We start from the raw sequence: 7916 nt of genomic DNA, 5'->3' as shown, positions 1-7916 counted from the left end.
AGCAGGAATAATTTCTTTAAGCCTTGACAAAACCACTGGCTGACAGCAAGCAGCTCTGTGGGCCCTGATGACTGATCAGCCTATCCCCACCCTATGCCCTTGCCTGCTAAGAACGGGACTAAGAGGTGGAGAAGAGCTGCCCAAGAAGGGAAAGGCAGATAGGGAATGCAGCCAGCCACCGCCTTCCATGGGAACATGCCCCTGTCCACTGCTTCAGAGCCTGTCTTTTTATACCGCCTCTTGAGCCTGGCACTTCCTTGCTGATCTCACACATTATGCTTCCACACTATTCTTAAATCCTTTACAAAACAAAACCAGGCACTTCTAGAAATGTGCATCAGCCTTAGCAAGTCACCGGACACTAACATTATCAATTTCCTCACACTCTTTTCCATCCCCTCCCTGGGTGGTCCATCTCTCCCAGCTTCCTCAATCCCAGTCTAATCTACAGGTTCTCCAAAAAAAGAAAACTAATTCAGGATAGTGTCAGGCACAAGGCAAACCTGTCAAAAAACAAAAACAAAAACCAAACAACATCAAAAAAGAAAGAAACCAAAACCATCCCCAGAAGAATACACCTGTGCAGAGGAGCCTGGCTTACAACCTGAGCACTCCTTGGCTCTTGTTTCAGAGGTGGGCAGGAGAAGAGGGATGGAGCATTGCTGCAGAAAAAAATTGCAGAGAAAGAGGACACTGATAGGATCCTGGAGCTTCCTGCTCAAATATTAAGCTTGTAGCTTTGTTGACTAGTCCCTTTTTATGTCTTTTTTGTACTCCATTCCTAAAAAACTACTAAAAATCAGCAGCTTCACTAATTACAGTTATTTCTTCTATTGGCTCGTTGGTTTGTTTCCAGGGCAAATATAGAATTTTTCCCCAGTCTGTATTGGTTACTTTGAAATTCCAGGTCTAGACTGGTACCTATGCAAAAATATATAGCAAGTATTTTATTTCTGAAAGCTTTGGCCAAGAAGCATGAGACCATCCAGTGACTTTTATGAAAAATTATGGACTCTCTGCACAAATAATTAAAAGTTGCAGAATTGACTCCGAGCTCACGTGGAGTATTAGGTGTTCTCAAAGGAAAACTAACAGTTTGTTCACATTCAAGAAGATGTTTGAATTTCAGAGGTGAAATTAATTGCTTTTCAAGAGAAAAAAACCATTCTAAATATACAGTAATTTAAACACATTGATAGCTAGCTCTCCTATCACTACACTTACACACCCTATAGATTTTTATAACTTCCAAAGCACTGGTCTTCAGAACTTGGAGCCTATGACTTTGCTGAATTTCTCATTCTTTCATGTCCCTGCTGCTTTTTTTTTTTTTTAACCTCACATAATGCAGTTGACCCTTGCACCAAGGTTATACTAAATATTACATTTCTACCTTTTTTCTTCCTTGTATTTTCTCCAAAATTTAAGATCTTACACTCCCCACTCCCAACAATCACCACACTTGAGCTCATCCTGTTGACCATCAGGATCATCGGCTACATTAACTTTTAGTTTTGAAGATCCTTCACCTTCATTCCCTCACAGAGAACTAGACCACGTTGTATATATTTCATAGATTAATTTGCAGACAAATCCAAATGGGGAACACTCATTTGTGCTAGCACTCTTTACAAAAGAAATAGCTGGTATATCTGGGGCGTCACTGAAAAATAAATATCAAAACTGACAATTAAGTGCAATCCTGTACATTTTTAAAAATACATACAAAAAATACATAAAGGTGCAGCTGTTTCCTAGCACAGAAATAGTTCAACAGCATTTTAAAAATTGTTCTATATGAAGTGCATTATTTGATTTAGCTAAGCTGCAGCAACCATGGCAACTCACAGTTAGCGGTTTAAGACAATACTGAAATACACTTTCTCTATAGCTTGATGCCTCTTTGCCATTATTAAATCAAATATTTGCAGAATTGTTGTCCTTTTTATTCCCACTCTTAGACCTAACTGAAGTATTTCAACATTCCCTCTTCCCAGAGCCAGACACCAGAGGTAATTTTATAGAACAGCCCTCAATACCGACTCATTTATTCCCTCTAAGCATCACTCAGACACCTCTGCACTGGCTCCCGATATAGATAAACAAGCTACTGCAAGGTAAATTAGGGTAAAAAATTTTCCATCTACTAACTACTCTATAACAACTGTCTCTGTGCACACTCTTACCCTCGACCCCCAGGATTAATCCAATTGTTCAGTTCAGATCAAGTGTTCAGAGGTGGTCCCACGGGAATAGCTAGGATTTGGCAGGTTATACAGCTTTCCTTGCTCAGAGAGACAGAGATACTTTCATAGCCTCTATAATTGGAGAGAACGAAAAAAAAAAATCAAATTAAAAGTCCCAACCAAAACCTTCTGCATTCAATCTCCTCCCTTAGTCCATGCCCAGGAGAAGATTTGGTAGATTTAATCCTTTGTTATTTTTGTGTCAAGCAAATAGGTGGTGGTGTACCTCATGTATAAGCAAAACACCTTACCACAGCTTGTAACACTCAATAGCGAGGTTTATTTAATTTCTCAGGATGAGCAAAAAAAAGATTAAAACCACACCTTAAGTCTACATGGTATAATTTATACCAGGTATTTGGCAAAGAACATATCCTCTGATAAAAAAAAAAAGATGACTGACAGTAGCTTATACTGGGTATTGCTATGTTCACACTTGTGGTAACATTGAGTTTCACCAAATAGTTATCTGCTTGGTTGCTGCTGTTGTTCTACATACACAGAAAATAATTCAGTGCAGAGGTGACTCAGAGTTAACAGCAGAAACTACACGGCCTGTGAGTGGGAAGTAATCCAGCCTTCAGATCACTCCAGTTGCTGTCTCTTCAGGAGATCCAAGACCCATAAATGCATATACGCACAAGGATGGATATCTCCTCCTGAGAGGAGGCAGACCCCCTGGATTTTTGGGTATGTGGGATATATATACCACCTGAGAGCCACTTTGGATTTCTGACTACTCATTTTTTTCCCCCTAGAACAATTAGAGTGTAATGCTGGCCAAACTACTGTATAGGGGACAGAGAATTGGGGCAGTCTCTACCCCAGCCTTTCTTTTCATTCTCAACTGTAGTCGTATTATTAAAGAATAAATGCTTTAGCAGTTTAAAGGGGGATTGCTAAAAGCACAGCTTCTGGGAAAGTGTCAGAGCTAGAAATTTTGAAAGAATTTATATTTATTTATAGAGATGGACAGAGCAAGGATGAAAAAAAATGGAGGTACAAGGTAAGTGCAGTTTCTTCCATGATAAAGATTTTGGAAAGAATTTAAAGTGATACTGAAATTTGTCCTTAAGTAGAAATAAATCACTATTGCATGACTGCATCATTTAGTCTCTACATTTGGAATAAAAACTATAAGGGACTACTGAGTTTGGTTAGTAATATTTTGGCAATATATTTCACAAGCAAATAAGAAGCACTGAATAAATTATAATGCTTCCTTTTTGAAATTTTGCCATATTTTCTCTTATGTTTCTTTGGGTTACCTTAGCAACACAGAGCACAACATCACCACTCATGACGCAGGGCACAATGGTATGAAACAGACTGAACCTGACTTCTCTCTATTGAAATCAGTTCTCCATTAACTTAGGTTGATGCATATATGCCCAAAACTCTGGCCTTCATTTCTGAAGCCATATTTAGAGCCATGAAAGAGCACTTCAATTAATGCAGAGTCAAATGTTAATCTATTCACCCTTTTCAGAAAAGAGTACTGAAAATGGATTTATTCCCTTGGACCAGCTCTCCCAGAAAACATGGCTTGAAACAGCAACACAATTTAAAACAAAGTAGATACAAAAATCAAGTAAAATTCACAAAGCGTACTACTCTTAGCAGAAATATGCACTTCTGTTTTGGAGAACAGACAAGATCTAAGATAAGTAGATATTATTTTTCCATAATTGCTACAGTTCTCACCTCCAGCCCTTAGGTCCTGCAACACCCATGCATAAAGGAGCTCCTTAAAGATGTAACTGTTCTTATTCAGGCTACTTATGGCTTCAGATTTATTTCCGTAACACTTAAAATCACTAAGTTCAATTTGTTGCTATCGATATTACTAGGCAAGTATTATCTTTTTTGGGGAAAAAGAATTTGTCCACCCCAGAGGACAACAGCGCTTTAAGGCTACTTGGAGCAGCCAAGTCAGAGGGTATTTTTAAACACTTGCTCAAAACATTAAGCTTTTTGGGCCAGGTTTTCTGGCCAAGTTTTTAATGTTGGAAAATGAACACTTCTTTAGTGCAAAGTGAGAGAATGGGTAAAAGTCCAACTACTTGCTTTGCCAGAATGTTAGAAAGTCTGTGTGGGAGGCAAAAAAAAGTGGGGGGGGGGAGAAAAGCTACTCTAACCATATACATCTGAAGTTGGAGAATTTACATTAGTTCTGAGCATCCCAGCCTACTGAAACCAAATGTGCTATTAGTCACTTGAGAGTTTCTGTCGTAAAGTTAGGGGAGTCTGAGAATAAAAACTTGAATAAAATTAATGATATGGGAAGACAATCCCAGCCAGGGAACTATAGATGATCTCACACCTCTCTTTCACTGGTACTCATGAAGTACATAATTTGTACTACAAAACTGATGACTGAGGGAAAAAAAGTTTAATACGCTAATTAAGACACCACCAAAATGTTCCAACAAGCTATTACAACTCAGGCCAGTGGTAGAGAGGGAGTGGAACAAAATGATCAGATTCTGCTCCAAGTGAGGCCATGGCAATATTCCCAACATCTTTAATGAGTGCATGAGTAAACGCTAAATTAGGAATCTTCCTTCTCATGAGAAAGAAGATACTATATGCACTAACTCTTGGAAATTACAGCTAGCCATCTGCAGAATTTCACCAACTGCCTAGCCAGATGAAGCACTGGCAAAGTAGGCTCCTTAAAGCACACGTGGTGGTTGTAAGCTATCCTTTCCAGAAGTCAGTCAAACTGCAGAGCCAGGATAACACAAACCTAATGCTTGGGCCCTGGAAGAGGCTATTCCAACAAATCCTTTCCCCAACAATCCTCATAATTTCTACACAAAGACAAGGCAGGTTTTTTGACCCAGACAAGGTTAACAGAAGCCTTGAGACTCATCTAGGAATCCACACTCTAAGGGTCTCCTGAAAACCCTATGAATGGCAATAATTATTGCCAAGAGTACAAGAAATCATTGCAAAGATCAAACCAAACTAATGGTTAAACTGTAAAGCATGTCAATGGCACCACTCTTCCATGAGGCTCAGCTTCCTAAGGGACTAATGCATGTTGCATTAGCGACTGCTAAATCCAGACCTGCTATCTCAGATGCATCTATGGAAGCAGCCTTTTTGTTCTCAAGTTTTTAGCCCTATTTGATTCAGAAATCACAACAACAACAGTGCTGTCACTATATTGCAATCCAATGAAAACCCAAGGCCTTATAATCCCCCAATATAGAGAGGATGAGAAATGCAAATGTAGATTGATAAAACTAATTGGATACTTCTCCTCTTGATTACATATAATTCTAGCGTAGCCTACCTGAAACAAATTACAACTGGGGAAGAATCACACAGGAAGCTATCTCAGGGGTCTCATCACCAATGTGCACACTGCAACAGTGAGACTCAGAATAACTTCCAAGGTCTCCCATCCTTCTTTTCACCTCCAGGTTAACAGTTACAAGAAGAAATCAACTCAGTGCAATGGAGGAATAACCAGTAGTATACTCCAAAGAGGAGAAGATACTTCAGTCTCTGCTGATGCTTTAGGAACAGGCTGTCAAACTGCAGCAAAACCCAGCTGCTCCTTCACAGGAAGGCACCCACTATAAAGCGCAGAAGATAAGATCAGGATGGAAACACTTTCACCCTTTGACCCACAGATAGCGTACATAGGAGATAACCTTGACATTATCATTATGTTTGGTTGCCAGATGGCAAACCACTGACCACATTATGCAAAAACACACTGATAGCTTTTCCCAATATACTTTCACTTTCTCGTTACATAGCATCAGATGGGCGAACGCCATGAAAAATACAGTTGGAATGCTCTTAAGACATTATCCTATCTACATTTCAGTGTAGATGCAGTTAGCAGCACAATTAACCTGCTGAAGCATACATTTTGAAAATAAATTTAATAAAAGTCACTTGTAATTTTTTTTTTCTTTAGCAAGTGAAGGTACAAAGACATGCAACAGTCTTCATCACCAAGGAAAAACATTTATGGTAGAGTAGCACAGGTTTCCCTAAGATACTGAAAAATCACTTATACTGCAGTGTAAATTATGCAAGCCTCATCTTTAACAACATAAATTGGTACTATCAAAACCAGCTGATGATGTAACAAATCAGCCATCCGCTTGATGCTAATTTATTGGAAGACAATGATTCAGAACCAGTGCAGTAGTCAGATATTTATTGCTCAGGGAAAAAGATGATTGTGAAGTCTGTCACACTGCATTTAAAGCTCCTCACTTATAAAACAGCACATCAAGTACATGTAAAACTATGCACCCCCAAATTTTTTTCAAGTAGGAAAGAATCTGTGGAAGCTTTTGCTAAGGAAAGAAACCCAGAACTGTTGCATGAACTCTGGACATAATGTCAAGTAAATAATTATTTCAACTATTAGTAAAAGTAACATAGTTATTACTTAAGCTCCTGAAAGAAAAACCATAACAGACACAGGTACACCAGTAAATATATTCGAACTTTTGTATAATAAAGTTACCAACAAAACCCAGGCAATGCTTCAAAAAGGAAAGCCACCAGGAAAAGAATAATAAATTGAAAGAACAGAGGTATCGGTCTTTGCAAAGAGAAAAAACAAACACCTGTCAAAAACACTTCCAAATTGCTTCTCTTTTTAAGCAGTGTGGTTGACATTTTAGCATTGATGAATGCCAATAGCATAGAAATCAGCAGATTGGATGTGAAGTAAACAGGCCTTTTAAAACACATAAAGGCACATTTAAATTCATTCTGTGATGATTTACAATGCTCATTTTAAGTGTCATACCAATTCCCCTCAAAAATATGTTCACTAACATGCTCATGATTCCAGAGCAACTTACAGAAATAAAACTGGTTTGAAATTCTGCTTTCTTTTAAAAGGCTTTTATTTTTGCTAATTTCGACTTGTATAGAAGACCCTGTGTTTCATGGGTACAAACAAGCTCTACCAGAGAGCTTTCCCAAGTTGAAGACCGGCCTGGGAGTACCAGCACCAGCAAGAAAGATTTAGTCAAGCCATAAAGCTTATGAAAAAATAAACATATAAATATCCCATGAACGCAATACCACAGTATTTACTGTCTTAAATAATCATGAATTTTATCGTGGGTACAAATATTAGAATGGACTGCAACTTGCTTCATTTAATGAGCCAACTTCTTTTTCTGCTCTCTCTACAAGACTTTTAAAGTGGACCATCTCTGTCCAGTTTGTCTTATACTCTTGTATTAGGCCCTGCATCTTGCTGTGTGGACCATCACTTAAAGAGCCACATGCTTTCAAATCCTGGATATAAACTAATTTCTGCTATAACCTTCACCACCAAGGAAAGCACAAGGTATTTTTTTCTCTAATAATTACCCACTAATTATTTTTGCTAAGTAAGGATCAGGGCATTACACACTTTAACAAGCAAATGCACAGAAACTGCTGCAGCTACTTTTTGTAATACTGTTAAAGCCTAACCTTTTGTAACTGTCACTTGCCCTTTGCTTCAAAGAGCGCACTCTTTGAGGCTCATCTGCTGTTGTTTGTTTTGTGAGTTGCCTGGCAGAGATATCTGAGCAATGGAGAATAGAAGTGGCAAGAAATCATCTTCACTGGGTATCCCAAATTAGCTAGAGACTTATCAGAAGGCTATTCTGAACGGCAGCAGTGGTGGCACGCTGA

This window comes from Buceros rhinoceros, unplaced genomic scaffold, assembly GCF_000710305.1.
Source record: "Buceros rhinoceros silvestris isolate BGI_N320 unplaced genomic scaffold, ASM71030v1 scaffold10252, whole genome shotgun sequence".
NCBI classification, from domain to species: domain Eukaryota; kingdom Metazoa; phylum Chordata; class Aves; order Bucerotiformes; family Bucerotidae; genus Buceros; species Buceros rhinoceros.
The sequence above is the reverse complement of the archived record's forward strand: the minus strand, read 5'-3'. Positions refer to the sequence as shown.